Source organism: Dipodomys merriami, unplaced genomic scaffold (assembly GCF_024711535.1).
Source record: "Dipodomys merriami isolate MVZ:Mamm:240054 unplaced genomic scaffold, mDipMer1.0.p SCAF_44, whole genome shotgun sequence".
NCBI classification, from domain to species: Eukaryota; Metazoa; Chordata; class Mammalia; order Rodentia; family Heteromyidae; genus Dipodomys; species Dipodomys merriami.
The window spans coordinates 6,072,135-6,094,512 of NW_027206002.1; the positions used below are offsets into that span (position 1 = coordinate 6,072,135).

The 22,378-nt window shown below is 49.8% G+C and overlaps 1 protein-coding gene across 2 annotated transcripts in view; it reads left to right on the forward strand.

The window, feature by feature from the left end:
* Positions 1–3,686: 3,686 nt before the first annotated feature.
* The window catches only part of Cyfip2 (cytoplasmic FMR1 interacting protein 2), an 89,290-nt gene continuing 70,598 nt past the window's right edge, over positions 3,687–22,378 (forward strand). Inside the window, exon 1 of one of the 2 annotated variants that reach the window (XM_069993908.1) lies at positions 3,687–3,792. The gene's annotated coding sequence lies outside the window, so the exon portion shown is untranslated. Of the gene's footprint in view, positions 3,793–5,038; positions 5,054–22,378 lie in introns of those variants that run through there. The other variant, XM_069993909.1, reaches the window with a different exon arrangement.

Genomic DNA, 22,378 nt, shown 5'->3' on the forward strand with positions numbered 1-22,378 from the left:
ACTCAGGGTCTGGGCACTATTTCTAAGCTTTTCTGCTCAAAGCTACCATTCTACCACTTGAGCCACAGCTCCACTTCCCCCTTTTTTTTGGCTATTAATTGGAGATAAGAGTTTCACAGACTGGGGGGAGGGGGGAGGCTGGGAAGGGAGGTGAAGGGTAAACAAAGGAGGAGGCTGCAATGCTTGGTAAGAAATGTATGCATTATCCTGCCCATGTAATTGTAGCCCCTCTGTACAGTATGTTCTCAAATAAAATAAAATAATATTAAAAAAAAAAAGAGTTTCACAGACTTTACTGCTCAGGCTGGCTTCAAACTATGATCCTCAGATCTCAGCCTCCTGAGTAGCTAGGGTGGCAGTGCCCAGACAGACAATTTGGATCCCATTTGTGTTCTTTGACTTTCCTTGATAACCCCACTCAGTGTAGTGACCTATTTCTGTGCTTATTCTTGGTGGTTTCCATGAATAACATGGTTCTCAAAGTCAGTCTGGGTAGGAAAGTCCAAACAACTGTTATCTCCTATTCATCAGCAAAAAGCCGGAAGTGGATGTGTGGCTCAAGTGGTAGAGTGCCAGCAAAAACAAAAAAGCTGGGGGGGGGGGAGGGAGGGAGAGAGAGAGACCCTGAGTTCAAGCCATAGTCCTGGCACACATAAAGAAAGAAATAAGTGCCATCACCCGACCTGGAATCTACCTGCAGGGAAACCAGCCTCCCGAGTGGCCAAGCAATTCTCAGGTGATGATGATGAGGGTCAGAGGCAAAGCAAGCGTGAGGGAAGGCGACACCTAGTGGAAAGAATTCACCTCTACTTCGTTTCTTTGCCCTGTTTTGCTGTTGTTTTCCTGAACTCCCGGTCCTTCCTAGGCTTCCTGCCAGACTTGGAGGATGGTGTAGGGGAAAAAGAGAGGCCCACGTCCTCCCTCTCAGGTAGGATGGAATCAGGAACAGCAACAGCTGCAGCACAGCACAGAGCGGCTCAGCACAGCCCAGAAGTTACAGCAGCAGACACCGAGAATCCTAACCTAGTCCAGACAGTTAGGGAGAAGCCAGAAAGGTGACTGAAATCAGGGAGGGGGGGGGGAAGATGGCGACAGAGAGGATGGGGGAGAAGGAAGATAAGAACATTCCAAGGAAGAACACAAGACAGAATGCAGCGAGTCTGGGGAACGGGAAGAGCCCCCCCTCTCCTCGTACCTGAATCACAGCAGGTGTGTTCATAATAAGATGTGAAATCCCTGCCAGACTTCCACAGGGAGTCTGGGCTTGGCCCCAGGTGCAATGCCGGGCTGGTGGAGCATTTGCTGAGTACTACTTTAAGCTTGAGAAAGGTGTGCCATTTCTTTTACCTCATGTAATTTTCCACTCTCCGGGGGAATACTGGCATGCTTCCACCCTACTTTATAGATGAAGAAATAAAGGGGCAATGGTTCTTGCCTAAAACCATTATTCTGTTGCTTGAAAAACTAGGACCAAAGGCCACCGCCTCTGGATTTCCAACACAGTCACTTCAAAAGAGCCTATTGTGCCAGGCACCTGTCATCCTAGCTACACAAGGAGGCTGAGAGCTGAGGATCGGGGTTCGAAGCCAGCCCAGGCAGGAAAGTCCACAAGACTTTTGTCTCTAATAAACTGCTCAGAGAAAGTCGGAAGTGGTTCAAGTGGTAGAGCATTAGCCTTGAGCACAAAGAGGCTCAGGGACAGTGCCCAGGCCCTGAGTTCAAGCCGCAAGACTGGCAATAAAAGAAAAAAAGGAAAAGACAAGAAAGACACATGTCTCCCAGAAAAAGAGAACTACTCAAAATAGTATGCCCTTTAGAATGAAAATCAGACTTATTGTGATTCTTTGTCATTAGTGAATTTGTTATTATTGACACTTGAAATCTCAAAGATTGTGGTAGAAATATATATATATATATATATATATATATATATATATATATATATATATATATATGTGAAAATCTGAGTTCTGTTTTTGAAGCCATCCTCCACAAACACCCCCACAGCGTTCTCCCAAGGCATCAGGGAAATATATGTGTCTCTCTATGTAAGTCATCAGTTCTGAAATAGCAATTTAAATCAGAGGAGTGATGTAACACCAAGCCACAGAGGCTCGTGAGTTCTGTGCACACGGGGAATGATGTGTGCAACATGTGATCACGGAAGGCAAAGACTTAGCAAGTTCTTCCCTGAGACTGCAGTAAAGCGGCTCCTGCCCTTCAAGGGTCAGCTGGAGGGGGAGGGACAAATGTGAAGGCTCTAACAAACATTTCCTTGATGCAAGACCTTCCCCTGTATCTGTACCTACATTTATTTATTTATTTTTGTCGGTCGTGGGGCTTGAACTCTGGGCCTGGGCGCCGTCCCTCAGCTCTTCAGCTCAAGGCAAGTGCTCTACCACTTGAGCCACAGTGCCACTTCCAGCTTTTTCTGCTTATGTGGTGCTGAGGAATCGAACCCAGGGCCTCATGCATGCAAGGCAAGCGCTCTACCACTGAGCCACCTTCCCAGCCCCTGTAACTCACTCCTTCCTTCCTTCCTTCCTTCCTTCCTTCCTTCCTTCCTTCCTTCCTTCCTTCCTTCCTTCCTTCTCTTGCTTCCTTGCTTCTTTCTTCCAGCCCTAGGGCTTGAACTCAGGGCCTGGGTACTGTCCCTTCGCGCTTTTCTTTTTTTTTTTTGCTGATGGTTGGTGCTCTACCACTTGAGCCACACCTCTCCCTCCAGCTTTTTGGTGGTTCATTGGAGATAAGAACCTCATGGGGGGCCTGGGAAGGTGGCTCAGTGGTAGAGCGCTTGCCTTGCATGCATGAGGCCCTGGGTTCGATTCCTCAGCACCACATAAGCAAAAAGAAAAAAACCGGAAGTGGCGCTGTGGCTCAAGTGGTAGAGTGCTAGCCTTGAGCTGAAGGGCTCAGGGACAGCGCCCAGGCCCAGAGTTCAGGCCCCACGACCGGACCCCAAAAAAAAAAAAAAAAAGAACCTCATGGGGCTTTCCTGCCAGGGCTGGCTTCGAACTGCCATCCTCAGATCTCAGGCTCCCGTGGGCTGGGATGACAGGCGTCCAGCGGCCTTCTGTCACAGGGGAAGGAGGTGCCCGTCCCCAGGTCCTCCCGGGCCCTGGGCAACGCTTTCCCGAGGCTGACACCGACCCCGGCTACGAAACCCCTGTTCCCAGGGGGTGAGTTACTCATGCTGGGGCGCAGGAGGGACCAACGGCGGCGGGAAGGTCCCACCTGAGCCCACTCTCCCCTCGATTGCTTCCCCGACGCCTTCCCGGGGTGGGCCGCTCCCAGCCAGGGCGGATGAAGCAGGTGGACCCGGGGGGCGTGGCCTCCCGCAGCCCCGCCCACACCCAGCGGCCGGCCGGGGCGGCCGACACCTGGACGCGCAGAGCTGGGGTCCGGCCGAGCTGCAGGTGGGACTGACCTCCCCCTCCTCCCTCCCCCTCCATTCGATGCACCCTCAGGGGCTGGAGCTCCGGATCCAGCGCTTCCCACCTCCCCCCCACCGCCGCCCCCAAACCCCGAGCTCCAGGGGTGCAGCCGAGCGCCCCCGGCCGCAGCCACTTCCGGCTCTTTGTGTGACAGCCGCGGCGGCGAGGGGGGCGGGGCCCGGCGCGGGGGCGGAGCCTGCGCCGGCGAGGGGGCGTGTCCGGGGCGGGGCCTGGAGCCGGAGCGGGCGGCGCAGCGCAGCGGGGGCGCGGAGCGGAGCGGGGCTCGGCGACCTGCGCCCCGGCGCGGGGCCTGGCAGCGGTGGCCTCGGTCCCTTCCCCGGGCGATCTGCAGACCCAGGTAAGCGACCCTCGCCGGCCCCGGGAGCGGCGGGGTGTGGGGGGGTGGCGGATGCCGCAGTGAGGATGCGCGCGGGGCGGGCGCCCCCCCCAGCTCCCGGCCCGGGGTCCCCCGCGGGCCCCGCCGCAGCCCCCCCCCGCCCCGCGCGCGCCCCCCGCGCCCCCCGGGCGTCCCTCCCCTCCCCCCTCGCCGCCGCCACGCCGGCCCCGGCTGCAGCAGGTGCGCCCGCCCCGGGCCGGAGCCGCCCCGGGCCCCCGAGAGGAGGCGGCGCCCACCGCGGGCGGCGGAGACACCTGCGACCCCCGGGGCGCCCCCGGGCCGGCCTGGCCGCTGCCCGCCGGGGGTCGCGGGCTGGGGGTGGGCCGTGTGTGCGGGGCGGGGGGTGATGCTGGGTTTGGGGGGGGGGGGAGCCGGGCTGATTGCTTTGAAGCCTTCTGGCCTGCACCAGCCGGGCTAGACCAGGCTGTCTGGGGGAAGGGAGGACGGGGAGGGGGGTGGGGGGGAAGGGATCGGTGGGCAGACCTCTGGCTGGAAAGGTTGGTTTCCTTGAGCTCGGAGAGCACCAGAAAGCTGCAGCCCTGGCCGGAACCGACCATCCTACCCTGCTCTTCTCCCCCCCACCCCCAACACCTGCATAGGGCAGAGGGGACAGGGGGCGTCGGGGGCAAGTGGCGTGGTTTCAGAAAGCCTGGGTGGAAAGGACTCACGGCTGGCCCGAATCTGCCTTTGAACTTTGCTTAGCCAGTTTTCCTGGGAGTCATGGGCAGCTGCCCCTCCAGCTAGGCCAAGAACCTGCAGGCAGGCAAGCAGCTTCTCCTAGCTCTGTCCCCTATGGGTAAGCTGGCGCTGCTGGCTCCGCGTGGCCAGCCAGGCCCCATGGCAGGCCTGCAGACCCGAGGGCCTCAGCAGTGGTGGTGGGTCCTATCTCTGTCACTCCTAGGACAGTGTATGTCCAGGCTTTATTCCCGAGTACAGGCCCTGCGAGAATCCATTCCGGCCTTTAGATCTTGGAGGGCAAAAACCTAGGTGTGTGTATCCAGGGTCAGGATTGTGAGGGCCTCCTCTGGCTGTTTTTCATGACTGTACCCCAGTTCTGGATCTCTCCCTGGGGCCTCTGAATCTCCACTGCCTCCTCCCCTTCTGTCCAGGGTCTGCTCTTTCCTTCTCTCCAACGTCAGCACTTGTTTTCAAGGAAGGAGCCAGTGAATCGCACTGATCTTGAAGAGCCAAATATGAAAATTTCCCATTGGATGCAGAACAGGTGCTTTTGAGAATTCGGTGGACCAGAAAGGAAATAAGCATGGAAGACATTTTAATGGGGGTTGGGGTGGGGGGGTTGTGGAGTTAGGGTGGGAATAATGCCTTCTGTGACAGGATGAACTCTTCTCTAATGGTAAAATTTCCCATGTGAGCTGGAGTTGAAGGTGGGTGGGTGGCTGGGTAAATTCTAATGGGGAACCAACTCAGAAATGACAGTGTCTAGCAGCTGTCAGCTCTGTATTTAGCAAGGGCAGCTTTTGGCCCAGAGAGCAAAAATACTAGAAAAGTAGGGTGTGTGTGGGGGGGGGGGGCTTTTTTTGAGCACCCAGCATCCACATGTATGTCAGCAAAAATACTGGAAAAGTAGGGGTGTCTGTGTGTGTCTGTGTGTGTGTGTCTGTGTGTCAGAAGGCTTTTGTTGAGCACCCAGCATCCACATGTATGTCGTGAAACTTCCACACAGGAGTCCCTTGCTGGCACCAGCTGCCATCTTCCCCTGGTGGTTAGGAGACCACAGAAAGAATGAGTTGTTGCTTAACAAAGCCAGTGCCTCTGGGTAGCTGTGCTGGCCGAGCCCCTTGGCTGGGGGCATTATCTCTATGTTCACTAAGCTGCTTTATTATATTTCCTGGCCAGTTCTGACTGGTTTCTGTGGGCACCCTTGTATGCATGTGTGCTGGAAAATGGAAAAGGAAAACTTTGCTTTAGGCAATAGGCCAAGAGTGGGGCACAGAATCCAGTAAGGGTTGGAGAGTTTTTACTCAGGTCAGAGACTGGCACAGAAGAGGATTTAAAAAACAACAACAACAATGACAAAATTACACCCTCCTGGTGTTCAGTGTGTCTCTGGGGCTGTATCACTGCTCAGAAAACCAAATTGAATGATGCATAGGCATTAGGTGATGAATAGAGGACATGCTCATTAGCATTGGAAACGGCATTCCTGGAAAACTGGGCAGGGCTTGGGTCCTCCGTTGCAGCATCTGGCCTATGAGCTCAAAGAGGCTTCTCTGGGCCACTGCTAGCCCCAGGGATCCACCAAGAGCCTCGCAGAATGGCCTTTTGTGGCCTCCATGTGGCCACCATAACAATGAGTCTATTTCTTTCCTGGCAAGTATTAATTATTCACTTGTAGTTGACGAAAGCAGATATCAGCCACCTCATTGGAGCCTTTGTGCAAGGCCTTTTGGCCTTGTCTTTTTAGATTTGATTTGATTTGAGGAGCAGAGCCCTATCTAGGGTTCAGAGGCTTGGCCCTGGCATCAGTAGCCCAAGGTGTTGACAGGGAGTTGGGGTGTCACCTGGGGTAGCCTCCCAGGCTGCCAATGGGGGGGTGGGGACGGGGAGTGGGTGTGTGGGGAGGGACTGGCCCATTCAAGGATGCCCTTGTTAAATGGAGGGTGCATGAATGAGCGGAGCACAGGGTTTTGCATGTAATGAGGATAATTCCATTTCTAGCTTTATGGCTGTCATCATGCATTATTTACATGATCGTTAAGAATTTGACACCCATTCAGAGTGACCCCACAGCTCTTTTCTTAGGCCCTCTGTCTCCTGAGTTTGGCTCTGTGATCAATTTCACCAAGTGCCAAAGGGATGGAGAAGAAAGGGCAAGCGGACATGGAAGTGGTAGGGGACTCAGGTAGGTAGGAAGGGGTCTCCCATATCTAGGGGAGATCAGCAGAACTTGAGTAGGCCAAGAAAAAGGGAGGGGATGGGAATTGGTGAGCAGAAGCCCAGAAGGTGATCTCAGCTTTCAACACACCCAAGGGCCTCTTCCTTTGCCATTTTGCAACTAACCCAAAGTGTCCAGGGCACGCTTTACTCTCATTTCCGGCACAGATACACCAGCAACAGTGGACTCAGGACGCAGAATTTATCCGTCACTTCCTGCCTTCACACCAGCCTTTCCCTTGCTGCCTGGGACAATTGGGCAACAGCAAGCAGTAGGTCCAGCCCTGGACCAATTTAGAGAGGAAGCTACGGGTGTAGGGAGAGAAGGTGGCTCTTTTGGATGGGTGCCCTCCATTCCTGCAGGAACAGGTTATTATATGTCGAGTGTCAATCTCGGAAGATGGATCTGTGGGCAGGCGCAGGGAGGGAACGGGAAAGCGGTGATAGAGGCCCTGTGTCTGTACAGTGATACTTCACAGGTCTTGTCAGGTGACTGTGGGATGCCTCCCATGATGCAAAGTGGCCGGATGCTGGCTTTCCAGTGCCAGTCTTTGTGCCAAGGATGGTGTATGATGCATCTCCTCCACACATGGCCACTTCAGCCACGCTTCCACCAGAGGGAACAACCCAAAGAGGGTGCAATTTTTGAGAGAAATGATATGAGAGGATGGGATTTCTTACCAGGGATTGTTCTGGTCTGGAGACATTTTTTTAAATTACATTTTTGGTTATTTTAAGGTAGTTGTACAAAGGAGTACAAATCAGTTCATGAGTACAGTCCCTCTAGATCCATGTCTCCCCTTTTCTTCATTCTCTTCCCAACCCTTCCCCTCAATTCCCCCCTCTTTTTCTTCCTTTCTTTTTGTGCCAGCTCTGGGGTTTGAACCCAGGGACTAGGTGCCATCCATGAGCTCTACCACTGGAGCCATAGCTCCTACTTCCAGAGATTCTTTTTTCTCTTTTTGTATCTTCTGGAGATCTCATAGACTTTCCTGTCTGGGCTGGCTTTGAACCACAGTCCTCAGATCTCAGCCTCCTGGGTAGCTAGGGTGACAGGTGTGAGCCACCGGCACCTGGCTTAATTTGTATTTTTCTTGTGAACATAAAGGTGATGTGCAGAGGAGTTACAGTTACGTAAGTCAGCTGCTGGGTACATTTCTTTGGGGACAGTATTACCCCTTCCCTCCCTTTCTCTCACCTCCTTCCCTCCCATCCCCACCCCATTGGTTTAAAGTTCACATGGTAAGACAACATGAACAGGCTTAGTACCCACCCCTCACAGCCAGGGCCCCCACCTCCGCCCTGTTTTCTTCCACTTAGACACACAGGAAACCACACGCCTCGGGGTCACCTTGAGCCTTCGCTTTGTATGTAGTGTGTGGACCTTGGGTTTTAGCCTACCAATATATTTACTCTGACATAAACCTGATACCATGTGCAAGATGTCCATGCGCCGCATTTCACACACACAGAACTTGGCCCTTTCAGAGCGAGTGAAGCGGTAATGATCTGGGGCCTAGGTCAGTCTTCAGACTGAGCCATGTCACGCTGTCATTGGACAGGGACGGAGCTGGCATCTGCGGGCTCAGATCTGGGCCACCTTGAAGGCAGCCATCCATCCCCCCGTTCCAGGGGCCTCTGAGTGGCAGCCCCATTTCCCGGATGCAAGTCACCTTGGGGTTTCTCCAGTGGCAGCCTGACGCCACCCAGGACCTCCCCTGGCAAGAGGACGGTGCTGAGGCCCTGAGCTGCAGGGAGCAGCCGGGGTTTGGCTATCACAGGAAAGAGTTCTGCAGCCCATTATAACAGCACAGGAAGCAGCTGAGGGAAAAAAAAAAAAGGCAAACCGCATGACAATTGTTTCACCCCTCCAAAGCCCCTTTCTCCACCTCCTTGTGAAAAATGAGAAGGGTAGACCTTCTCAGAGGCCCAGATCGGGTGGGGTGGGGGGACTTGGGTCTCTGCTGTGGGTCCCCAGTTCCCCTGAGTGCGAAGAAGCTGCAGGTGTGGAGCCTCTGGTCCCAACAGACAGGCAGTGAGGCGTTTGAACCACAACCTACCTCGCCGGTCTGTGCTGTGCACCTGTCTGTCTCTGGCCCCTCTTGTTGGCATGGGGGCACCTGCTGTATCTGGCCCCCTTGCTGGCCACAATGCCACTTCTGGCTTCTTCTGTGTATGTGGTGCCGAGGAATCGAACCCCGGGCTTCATGCGTGCTAGACAAGCACTCTACCACTGAGCCACCTTCCCAGCCCCATGCTGCTGCTATTAACTTCCCACATGCCCCTCTCCATCTCCAGATGCCAACTGGGATCTCCCTGCTGTGATTTCCACTCTCTAAGGCCATACCCCTCCCTCTGCCCCATTTCCCACTTAACCTAAATCATGTCCAAAGCCCCTCCCATTGCTCGGATGTGCCCGTGATGCTAAAGCGAGCGCCAAGGTCCATTCTTTCGATGGATTTGCTTTTCTTACATGGTTTTTTGTTCCTTCATTTGTTTCACGAACATTGTAGAGTGACCTTTTTCCTTCATTTCTTCCCCTCTCAGGAAGAATCTTCTTTTTCTTCCTCAGAGCTCTATCCTGTCCTTTTTCACATGGGGCTCGCTCATCTTTCCCAGAAGGAGTGGTATCGGGGCTCCATGCCCCCTGGGAGCCCCAGAACGTTTCCCCTACCCAGGTGTCAGAGGTTTCTCATCACGAGAACAGTCTGTCTAATCCCCCTGGGTGAAGCAGCTGCATGACCTGGGGAGAAGGAAATCGAAATTAGCTCCGGGGCTGCTCCTGGGGGTGGGGTGGGTGTGTCCCGTGCTGTTTTTCTCTTTCCCACCTTCTGTTGGTTGTGGCTTGCCACAGCTAACACTGGGTAGAGGGGGACCCCCATCTTCCTCCCTCCCCCCCGCAATTCCTAGAGCCCTGGCTCCATCTCTCTCTCTCTCTTCCTGTTGATGTTGAACCCAACCTTTGCCCAAAGCGATCATGAAAATATTATTAAACTATCAACATTGTTTTTTGGTAAATGGTTTTATTGAGATATAATTGGCATTTTGTATGATCCACCCATGAAACCACACCATTTTGTGGGGTGTGTGTGTGTGTGTTACTGTGTTCACAGCGTTGTACAAACGTATCACAGAGAATTCCACAACAGCGTTGGTATCTCAAAAAGAGACCTCATGTCCTTTAGCAACAACACCGGTCTCCCCAACATGCTATCCCCAACTGTCACAAGCCTGCCCTGCCTTTTGTGTGTGTAGATTTGCTTATTCTGGGACACGTGGTAGGAATGGAGTGGAGTCTATGCCTGGCTTTGTCTCCTTAGTGTAACGGTTTCCAAGTTCACACACGTGGTGGCTATAGTGTGTATTTGAACTAAGATCTGTTTCACGGCTGAATAATAGTCCATTGGATGGCTTTGTCCCATGTTTTGTTGCTCCATCAGTTGGACAGCTGGAGTGTTTCCGCCTTTTGGGTATTATGTATAATGCTGCTGTGAGCATTTACGTGTAGGTGTTTGTGTGGATTGAACTGAAGCCACACAAATGGAACTGAACTGAGTCGCTGGTTATATGTGGTAGCCCTCTGTTGAAAATCATGAAGACAGAAAGACACTGGTGGCTCACGCCTTTAATCCTAGCTACTCAGGAGGCTGAGACATAGGGATTGAGCTATCAAAGCTAGCCCAAGCAGGAGAGTCTTTTAGACTGCATCTCCAATCGATGGGCAGACAGCCAGATTGGAAGCATAGCTCGAAGGGTAGAATGCCTGCCATGAGCAAAAAAGTCAAGTGAGATTGCAGGGTTCTGAGTTCAAGCCTGGGTGCTGGTACAGAAAACAGACAAAGAAATGAGCACAAGGAAGTAAATGTCAAAACTTTTCCAAGTTGCTGCAGCAGTTTGCTACTCCATCAGCAGTGGGAGCTCGAATTGCTCCCCGTGCTCACCAGTATTTATTTTCTGTCCTTGTTATTATAATCATTCTACTGAGTGTGGAGAATCATTGAACTTTAGCGGGGTGGGGCTTCCTGAGGCTTGAACTCAAGACCTGGGCACTGTCCCTGAGCTTTTTTTTTTTTCTTTTCTTTTCTTGTTTTTGGTTATGGGGCTTGAACTCTGGGTCTGGGCGCTGTCCCTCAGTTCTCCAGCTCAAGGCTAGCGGTCTGACCACTTGAGCCACAGCGCCACTTCCGGTTTTATGTTGGTTGATCGGAGATAAGACTCTCAATGACTTTCCTGCCCAGGCTGGTTAGCCTCCCAAGTAGCTAGGATTACAGGCACGAGCCACCAGCGCTCGGCTTCTCTGAGCTTTTTTTTGCTCAAGGCTAGCTCACTACCACTTGAGCTACAGCTCCATTTCTGGATTTTTTTTTTTTTTTTTTTTTTTTGTAGTTTATTGGCGATAAGAGTCTCACAGCCTTCTGCTTGGTCTGGCTTCAAATTCGGATTCTCAGATTTCGGGCACTAGAGTAGCTGGGATTACAGATGTGAGCCACTAGGACCTTGCTAGTCCTGAGGCTTGAACTCTGGGCCTGGGCACTGTCCCTGAGCTTCTGTGCTCAAGGCTAGTGCTCTACCGCTTGACCCTTAGCTCCACTTTGGACTTTTTTTTTTCTCTCTAATTTAGTGGAGCTAAGAGTCTCACAGACTTTCCTGCCCAGTCTGGCTTCAAACCGTGATCCTCAGATCTCAGCCTCCTGAGAAGCTAGGATGACAGGCGTGTGCCACTGGCGCCTGGCAATGGTGGTTTTTGAAGCACAAATGGTTTTCGCTTTGATGGTGTTTTATTTCTGTGTGTTTTTGCTTGTGGATTGGAGGTCATTATATAATCCAAGGGCATGAAGATTTACTCCCTGGTTTTCTTCTAAGAGTGTTACAGTGTTAGCTCTTAACTTTAGATCTTTGATCCACATTGAGTTAATTTTTAGTCTGAGGCCGGGATCCAGTATTACTCTTTTGCATGTGGAGACAGTTACGGCAGCCCCATTTGTTGAAGGGTAGATATCCTTTCTCCATGGACTTCACTTGATATTCTAGTTGCCAAGCAATTGCCCAGGATGTAAGGGTTTGTTTCCCCATTCCCATTTGTGTTCCATTGATTTCTACATCTATCCTTAGGCCGGCACCACAGTTTTTATTATAGCTTTGTAGTTAAACTTTGAAATCAGGAAGTGTGAGCTTTCCAGTTTTCTTGTCCTTTCTGCCCTTGAGTAGGTTCCATAAATTTCCACATAGGCTGGTGCTGGTGGCTCACGCCTGTCATCCTAGCTTCTCAGGAGGCTGAGATCTGAGGATTGAAATTAAAACAGGAAAGTCTGTGAGACTCTGATCTCCAATGAACCAACATAAAACCGGAAGTGGCGCTGTGGCTCAAGTGGTAGAGCGCTAGCCTTGAGCTGAAGAGCTGAGGGACAGCGCCCAGGCCCAGAGTTCAAGCCCCACAACTGGCCAAAAAAAAAAAAAAATCCACGTGAACTTTTAAAATCACTTTGCCAGTTGTCACAGAGATGTGACAGTTACCTAATCTTTCTAGTTTGGCAGCGTCGTTTTTGAGGAAGGAAAAGGCAGCCACCCTGGGGAGGGGGAGGGGGAACATGCTTGACATTTATGTGTTGTTAAAAAAAAAATGGTACCAAAGCAGGTGTGTGAAGAAAGAGCAAGATACCCGCCATCTCCTCAACCTCTGCCCTGAGCTGTGACCCTGAGTGACAGCTTTCACTTCCAGTCATACTGTCCCCCTGGGTAAGCAATAAAAGCCACCTCTTCCCCCAGAACTGACCAGATGCCAGATGGAGGAAGGTGTGTATACCATACCATCTTAGTGTAGAGTATACATCTAGCACCTTCCTTTTTGGTAGGGAATTTGCTACAGTGTTTCCCTCATCTACTCTCTTGACAGCAAGCTGGTTGCCCGGGAATAGGGGAAGCCCTTGATTTAGACTGAACTCCTGCAACCAGGCGCTGTAGCCCAGACCACACCACATAGACCAGACCTGAGCACAAAGCAGTCACTCATGGCTAAGTGCAACTGAAACTTTAAGGAAGCAGATAAACTCTGGAATAGGCCAGTTTGTCACAAAGACTGGCGAGTCCCTCCACCCGTCCACAAATCTCACGTTAGCCAACCAGGAATTTTCTGTGGTTCTGTTTTCTTATTCCTACCTCACAAACCCATATTTCTTTTTTTTTTTTTCTTTTTATTTTGGGTCCAGTTGTGGGGCCTGAACTCTGGGCCTGGGCGCTGTCCCTCAGCTCTTCAGCTCAAGGCTAGCGCTCTACCACTTGAGCCACAGCACCACTTCTGGCTTTTTTCTTTTTGCTTATGTGGTGCTGAGGAATCGAACCCAGGGCTTCAGGCATGCAAGGCAAGCGCTCTACCACTGAGCCACCTTCCCAACCCCAACAAACCCATATTTCTGTTTCTGAACACTGGAAACTCTCAGTCTGATTTGGCCAATGATGGTTCCCATGATTGCAAATGGTGATTAAAAAATCAATCAGACCAAAAGCTAATTTCATTGTACTTTTTTTTTTTTGGTCAGTCATGGGGCTTGAACTCAGGGCCTAGGTGCTGTCGCTGAACTCTTTTTGCTCAAGGCTAGCCGCTCTACCACTTTGAGCCACAGCTCCACTTCTGGATTTTTGAGTAGTTAATTGGAGATAAGAGTCTCAGGGGTCCTTTCAGCCTGAGCTGGCTTCGAACCACGATCCTCAGATCTCAGCCTCTGGAAGTAGCTAGGATGACAGGCGTGAGCCACTGGCATCTGGCGGTACTGTTGCTTTTGGGTGTTCATATTACCTATATGCTCCCTGGTGCTGTCTACTGTGTTAAGAAATTCCCGTTGTGGGCTGGGAAGGTGGCTCAGTGGTAGAGCACTTGCCTTGCATGCCTGAGGCCCTGGGTTCGATTCCTCAGCACCACATAAGCAAAAAGAGAAAAGCTGGAAGTGGTGCTGTGGCTCAAGTGGTAGAGCGCTAGCCTTGAGCTGAAGAGCTGAGGGACAGTGCCCAGGCCCAGAGTTCAGGCCCCACGACCGGACCCCCCTCAAAAAAAAAAAAAAGAAGTTACCATTGTATAAAGTTTTCCATTCATCAAAATAGTTCAGAGGATAAGCCCCACTATAAATTATCATCTTTTTACAGATAACGAAACTGAAGTTTGGAGGCATCAAATAACTTGCTTATTATATAGCTCGTCTAAGTGGCTAATGATAGATTTGTACTCTGAACTTACCCTTACCCAGGGCACTAGCTTAGAGGCCTAGTATTCTTAGTATCTTACCTAGTATCTTACTTTATTTATTTTCCTTCCTGGAAGTGAAAAAAAGGAGATGCTTACAGAATGACAGCATTTTACGTGTGGATATTAAGAGTCTGCATTTCCAAAGCCTCATTCTCTCCCCACATTGATGGCTCACACCTGTAATCCTAGCTCCTCAGGAAGCTGAGATCTGAGCATCATGGTTCGAAGCCAACAATGAACAGGAACATGTATGAGACTGTTTCCAATTAACTATAAAAAAAAAAATCTGGAAGTAGCGCTGTAGCTTAAGTGGTAGAGCGCTAGCCTTGAGCACAAAAGCTCAGGGACAGCGCCCAGGCCCCAGAATTTTGGGGCCCACCCTTCTCTTAGTCATCCTAATATAAGAAGCCCTAACACCTGTGGGTGTCATTATATCTTTGAGTGAAACCAGGCTACCAGCTTTTGCTGACAATGACTTTAAACCTACCCTGAATGGCAGCTGCATTTGGAAAGTGATGGTCACAGCACATTGCTCGTTTTTAAACATTTGATTAATTCCTCTTCCACAAGGACAGAACAGCGCCCCACGCAGGCTCTGTTGCACATGTGGGTGGAGTCGATGTGTAGTCTCCTGTGAAAGATTACCTCGCAGGCCCCAGTCACTCCGGCCGGAGGAGCAGAGCTTGTTTTCATGTAGGCCCTTGCTCAAATTTCCAGGACGTCTTTACTTTCCGATAGATGTGGGTTTGGCAGTGACTTGCATCTCCTGACCTAAAAATGGCTGATTTCCCACTCCTTTCGGTAGAGAATGATCTACAAACACACACAGGATCCATTCCAGAAGTTGTGTTTGCAAGGGAGAAAAGAAAGAGTGTTATGTAAACAAAGAGGCTTGGTTTTGATGGGCTCTGGAGGTTTTGTTCACTGGTGTGATTCTCCGAAGAGAAGTGCTAGGGTTTTCTTGTAGTAAAGGGGGAAACCTCAAGCGTTGTTGTGAGTGAGAGTTTTTGAGGTTTGAGAAGCCTAGAAACAGCAAAGATTATAGGAAGGGTTGCCGATCGGTTGGATGGGGTTCTTTCGTTTGGTCCAAACAGAAGTGTTGACTAGGCCCAGGTGTGGTTGTCAGTGCTTCTGAGCCTTTGAGGGCTGAGGGCCTGTTGGTTGGACTAACAGATCCAGGGGCTTCTAGTTCTGGGTTCTGAGAACCATAGGTTTATGGCTTCAAGTTCCAGCAACCAGAGACTTGCCAGTCTAGGTGCTCAGGTCAGTGTCTTAATCATCGTTCTGGGCTTTAACTGACCATGGTGCCACTCTCGGAGACCAGTGCTCTGGAGCTTGTGGCAGCACCTAAGGGGTGTTGGGACCCTTCGTTTTTATTTATTATTTTTTTAATGTATCGGTCATGGGGCTTGAACTCAGGGCCGGGCGCTGTCCCTGAGCTCTTTTGCTCAAGGCTAGTGCTCTACCACTTTGAGCCACTGCGCCACTTCTGGTCTTCTGGTGGTTCATTGGAGATTAAGAGTCTCATGACTTTGCTGCCAGGGCTGGCTTTGAACCGTGATCCTCAGATCTCAGCCTCCTGAGTAGCTAGGATGACAGGCGTGAGCCGCTGGCTCCCTGCTACCCTCTGTTTCTAAAAGGCAACTGGGGTTATAACTTCCTAGCTTTGGATGTCAGACCCCCTCCGTTCTTGGGCTTGGTCATCTTGCTAGAACTTCTGCAGTGAGTGGAAGATTGGACCTGCAGTTTTTGCATTTTCTGTATCTCCGCAATCCTTCGTTGTCTCCCATTTCTCATAGTTTCCACCTGTGGCTCATATCTGGATCTGATCAGTCACGTGCTTGCTGCTATTAAAGCCACTACTTCTTGTCACCTCTGATAGAAATCACAAGTAGCCCAAAAAGGAAAAAAAGACTCTCAAGGAGAAGCCTTTTAATGGGCTTAATGTTGCAATACTAAGTAGCCCAAGAGGTTGTTTCCAGCTGACTTGAAAAACATGTTAAATAGCACTGTTAGTGAGAAGAGAAGTATAGCTTAGTATGTATGCAAATGTGACATTGTGACTCCCACCAATCACAGGCCTTTCTTACCTAAAACCAATCACAGGCCTCTCATTGCACCAATCACAGGCCTTCCTTACCTAAAGACCAATCACAGGCCTCACATTGCACCAATCACAGGCCTTCCTTACCTAGAGACCAATCAGAGGCCTCTCATTGCACCAAACTACAAACGTTCTGCTTGAGCCTCTGGGAATAGTGCTTTCCCCACCCTGGCTGAGTGACAATGGTTGCAGAGTGAACAGGATCATCTAGTGTTCACCAAGGAAGAGTATTGTCTTCCCAGACCAGCACAGGGCGTCTGGAGCAGTTGGGACTAGAACAAGGCCTCCTGAAGAGGGAGTCTCAGTTGTAGCCGTCACCTGAGCCTGTTCTCAGAGTCGTCATAAAGTATCCAGGCTGGCCGGGCGCTGGTGGCTCACGCCTGTAATCCTAGCTACTCAGGAGGCTGAGATCTGAGGATCGTGGTTCAAAGCCAGCCCGGGCAGGAGGGACCGTGAGACTCCTATCTCCAATAAACCACCAGAAAACCGGAAGTGGCGCTGTAGCTCAAGTGGTAGAGCGCTCGCCTTGAGCTGAAGAGCTGAGGGACAGCGCCCAGGCCCAGAGTTCAAGCCCCACGACCGACCAAAAAAAAAAAAGTATCCAGGCTGCCGTGAGGGCAGGGCTGCTGGCGGCCAAAGAAGGGACCGCTTGGCTGACACTTCCCCTCCGCCCCCAAGGCCAACGGACTGAATGGTCAGCTCCTGGCAGTTTCTCTCACTCACAGAAAGGGGAAAAAAAAAATCCAACAACTAACCAAACACTGGAAGAGTGCTTACAATAAAGACTCAGTGAAAGTTCGGCACAAAAGTGACATGCTCAGTGACATTCAGTGGTGTTTAATCCCTGGCCAGATGCTTTTAGGAGGCATTGGGTCTCTTTGATCTGTCTCAAAGGCAGCAGGGAAAAGATTACATCAGGCAGGAGCAGGAGTTGGGGAGAGAGGAAGAGAGAATTTAGATGAGAATTGGGAGCTTTTACACTGAGTTTCAGACACACAAAAGGGGAGAGAAAAAACACAATAAATCCCTGCATAGATAGCACAAGCAACACCAGCAACAGTTTTTAACTTACATCTGATGGTGCACATTGGCAATAAACTCCAATTTCTGATTATCCATATATATTATTATTATTATTATTTTGTTGTTGATGGTGGTGGTCATGGGGCTTAAACTCCGGGCCTGGGCGCTGCCCCTGAGCTATTCAGCTCAAGGCAAGCGCTCTACCACTTGAACCCAGCGCCACTTCTGGTTTTCTGGTGGTTCATTAGAGATTAGAGTTTCATGGACTTTGCTGCCAGGTTGGCTTTGAACCTTGATCCTCAGATCTCAGCCTCCTGAGTAGCTGATTATAGGCGTGAACCACCAGTGCCCAGCTTTGCTTATTCATATTTTTAGCTGGCATTTCCAGAAGATAGCAACTCTTTTAAAACATAGTCTCAATATCATTATCAAATCTAAAAAAAAAAATCACCACAGTCAGTATTCATATTCCAATGTTCCCATAAATGTTGTAACTTTACTTTCATGGTTTGAAATAGAATCTAGTAACAATCTGAAATATACATCCTCTGTTTGGGCTCTTATGTAACCTGTAGCTGCTTCTTCTCTTCTTTCCTTTCTCTTGTCAGTGTATTTGCTCAAGGCATTAATTTACTGGGAGAGCAGTTTGTCATCCGTTGCATTGCATGAGCATATTTATTGCCTTGATTGTCAGCTGTCCTCTCTTCTGACCTCTGTTTTCTGTGAGTTGGGTTTGAGGGTTTTGTGGGATGGATGTGTTTCTCTTGGGGTCCAACTGCCTTTATTGGTGATGCTGTGTCTCTCCTTCATTGACACTAGCAATATTAGCTGTCCAATGCCTACCTCTGTTCGCTCGTTAGGGGTTGTGAAATAGGGATGTTCTAATGAAAATCCTTTTCTGAGAGGGAGAAAAAACAATAACAACAGCAGCAGCAAGAAGAAATAACCATACTGGAGAGAAAAAAAAGTAATCCTCTCTCTTCCGTTTGATTACCCACTATTATGAGTGGGTTTAGGAAAGGCAAAGAAACTTTCTTTTCTTCTTCTTTGCCAATTTTTAGCAGAAAAGTTGGCTCCACAGGGGTGGGATTGTGGCTTAGTGGTAGAGTGCTTGCCTAGCATGCATGAAGCCCTGGGTTCCGTTCCTCAATACCATATAAACAAACGAAGTCATTAAATAGTAAAATATAAAAAGGTGGCTCAACAAACATCCTCCAAAAAGTAATAACAAACCGAGGGGTTTTGTTGTTGTTGTTTTTTGTCAGTCATGGGGCTTAAACTCTGGGCTCCGAGTTTTTTTTTTTTATATGAGAGAGTGGGGGGGGGGGGGGCTAGCACTCTACCACTTGAGCCACAGCGCCACTTCTGGTGGTTCATTGGAGATAAGAGTCTCACGGACTTTCCTGCCCGGGCAGGCTTTGAACCACGATCCTTAGCTCTAAGCCTCCTGAATAGATAGGATTACAGGTGTGAGTCACTAGCGCCTGGCTTAAAAAATTATTTTTTATTTTTTTTCTTTACGATCTTATGGGTTTGGACACACAATTGCTGTTGTTCAGTTTTGCTCCTTGCTGCTCACAGTCTGAGCTTTGGACAGTAGACACTGCTTCAAGTTGGTATTGGGCGGAAGTGGGGGGGGCGTTCTTTTGTGATGTCAGTCGTCTTAGGCAGATGGTAACCTTGCTTTCTTGTATGACAACATTAGACATATCCTGTCTAGACCTGGACTTGAACAGCACCAAAGCCTTCAGTAGGAAATGATCGCTTCAGACTACAGTGTGAATACTAGCAGTGCTTGTTGCTCACGCATGGGTATCTGGGCCTCGGTCTTTTCAGTGGACAGACACACAAACACATACATGGATGCATATGAATCCACAGCATGTCGAGTATCATATACATGCATCCTGATATCAAATGTGTGTCCTCATCGCTATGTGTGTATTTCAGTGGGCCCTCGTAATGTGTTATTTTAAAATGTAAACGTATATGTGAAGGCATCTAGATTTGAAAATAAATCTTGTCACTGCTACCTTATATTCATGTTTGGGACTCTAGGTGGTAGTTTCTACTTACTGTTTCAGTTTATGTTTGTCTCCTGTTTGCCACAGAAAGAATATGAGTACTCAACTCCAACAAGAATGTCAGAATTAACACATTTCCTCCAATTGCTCATTTTCCTTTTTAATTTTTGTCAGTCCTGGGGCTTGAACTCAGGGCCTGGGTATTGTCCCTGAGCTCTGTGTGTGTGTGTGTGTGTGTGTGTGTGTGTGCGCGTGCGTGCGTGCGTGCGTGCGTGCGTGCGTGCGTGCGTGCGCGCGCATGTGTGTATGCACGCACATACGTGCTCAAGGCTAGTGCTCTACCACTTGAGCCACAGTGCCACTGTTAGCTTTTGTTGTTGTTTTTGGTGGTTAATTGGAGATAAGAGTCTCACAGACTTTTCTGCCCAGGCTGGCTTGGAACTGTGATTCTCAGATCTCAGCCCCCTGAGAATCTGGGAGCCACCAGCACTCGGTTCCATTGCACATTTGTTTTACTCCACAGGACATCTAAGCATATATTTTTTTTGCAATTTACTGAGTTATGAAATCACTTGAAACAGTTCCCTTCTGAGTGGCTATGCCAACAGCCAACACACTTATCTGTTCATTTACTTCATTTTACTCTTTCGTGGGTTTGGGGCTGTGTTGTATTACATTCTGAAGTTCAATTTTATTTCATAATGATGTAGAATATGTTCATGGTTTCAGAGTCAAATCTACAAAACCAAGTATGTTCAGATACTTCTAGACTAGCTGGGCACTTGTGGCTCACATGTATAATCCTACCTACTCAGGAGGCTGACATCTGAAGACAGCAGTTCAAAGCCAGCCTAAGCAGGAAAGTCTATGAGACTCTCTCATCTCCAAGTAACCACCAAAAAGCCAGAAGTAGAGCTGTGGCTCAAGTAGTGGAGTGGTACGCTTGAGCTAAACAGCTCAGGGACAGTGCCCAGGCCCTGAGTTCAAGACCAGGAGTGGCATGTCTGCTGCTATTGCATGTGCGCAGGTGTGTGCAGCCCCATCGCTACGATAAAGGACAGAGTGCCCATCCTACCAGATCCCAGCAGAGCTCCCTCCACAGGGGTCTGCAGCGAGATTCCTCCCTCCTCTTTGCCGCTGCCCAGAGCGTTGCCGTGGAGCGCTGCAGTTTGTTCAGACAGTGCTGTGCAGTCTCTTCCTCTGTTCCCCACGCCGCTGCCCTGGGTGACATTTGTGTCACTGCCCCACCAGTGTTGCTGGACAAAAGGCAAAAAGTGCCTTTGCCTTAAGGGAATTGGTTTAGTCTTTAAAAAGAAAAAGTACTCTTCCTGGCTTTATGGATAGAGACCAGGCTTCTTCTTCTTCTTCTTCCTTCTTCTTCTTCTTCTTCTTCTTCTTCTTCTTCTTCTTCTTCTTCTTCTTCTTCTTCTTCTTCTTCTTCTTCTTTCTTCTTTCTTCTTTCTTCTTTCTTCTTCTTCTTCCTTCTTCCTTCTTCCTTCTTCTTCCTTCTCCTCCTTCTCCTTCTCCTTCTCCTCCTTCTCCTCCTTCTCCTCCTTCTCCTCCTTCTCCTCCTTCCTTCTCCTCCTCCTCCTCCTCCTCCTCCTCCTCCTCCTCCTCCTCCTCCTCCTCCTCCTCCTCCTCCCTTTCTTCTTTTCTTCTTTTCTTCTTCTTCTTCCTTCTTCCTTCTTCTTCCTTCTTCTTCTCCTTCTTCTTCTCCTTCTCCTTCTTCTTCTCCTTCTCCTTCTTCTTCTTCTTCTTCTTCTTCTTATTATTATTATTATTATTATTATTATTGAGAAGTTTCCACCCGTGGCAAGAGCCATGGGTGGAAAGTTTGCAGATACCCACGGCAGACGCAGCTGCGCGCTAAGTACCCTGCCTGCCTGCGAGCACTGCGTGGCAGGAACACAGCCGCGTGGCTCCGACGTCCAAGCAAGGACTAAAGAAATACACGCTTTATTATTAGTTAATGGAGTAAAGAGAGTGTCCAGGGCCTTTGGAAGTGGCCGGTAATTATGTCCTATAGAAAATCCCCCCCCCCTCTCTCTCTCTCTCCCTCCCTCCCTCTCTCTCTCCCTCCCTCTCCCCTCCCCTCAAAAGGACTTAATGTAAAGGAGAGAGGCCTGGGTATGTATTAGCAGTGGTGAAGTCTAAGGAGAGGTGTGCAGAGGACCTGAGATCACCCCCCAGAGACCTGCCTGGCCTCCTCCACCGAGAGCAGGGGGAGGGGTTACCTTGGAGCGTGGAGAGACCTCATTGGCCTGGGCTGCTTTGTTTCCATGGCGCCCGTCCATGGGCAGGTGTAGCTGAAGGCTCAGGATAGGGAGAATGGGAGGCCCTGGCCTCCATCTGCCCCCCTTCTATCCCCCTCCTCCCCCCACCCCCCGCCCCGACCTGGGGCTCAGGCTGGCCCCATCTGAGCTCTTTGCAGCCCCTGGACGCAGGTGGAACGTTACTGGTCCTTTCTGGCCCAGGGTGTCACACACTGTTTTGCCTCCCAGGGGAAATTCCAGCCTTGATGGAAGCTCGGCCGGGAGTCTGGGCTGGCACAGGGCCGGTGGAGAAGGGCGATCTCTGTGTCCTTTTGACTCCCTGGGTTCATATTATTTATTATTAACCCCTCTCTAAAAATCCAGTGTTTGTTGTTGTTTGCCTTTACTGTTTATTTTGCTTTGTACATTTATTTCTGCATTGGTAGTGATCAGTCCCTCGATTCTGTATTCCTTTGCGTTTTATTGTTTATTTATTTATTTACTTGCTCGCTAGGGTTTGAATGGAACTTCAGGCCCAGTGAAGTGATTTCCTCCAGATGCACTTCAGATATTTACTTATGCCCTCTGTCTTTTAGCTCTTACATATGTTATCATTTTGGTTTCAATTCCAGCGGTACTAACAACCTCTGCATGCTTTCTAGGTTTCTAGCAGGATAGACTTGTCTTATTTTTTTGGGGGGGGCACAATTTGCATCATTGATTCCTAATTTCATTTTCTATTTGGTTCTATCTTTGGTTTTGTTCTCTTTTTTCCTACGGTCTATCGCAGCCTTCCTGGAACTTGAGATGGACCCTAGGCTAACCTTGAACTTGTGGGCCTCCTGCTTAAGCTCCCTGGGTGCTGGGGATTACAGGCTTGTGCTACCACACTTGGTGTAGGATATCACTTTTTGGATGAAACTCACAGGAAGCTCTTTGGTAGCCTCAATCGTGCATTATGAGTTTTTTTTAGTAGGTGTTTCACATATGTTTGAAAAAAAAAATTGGAGCA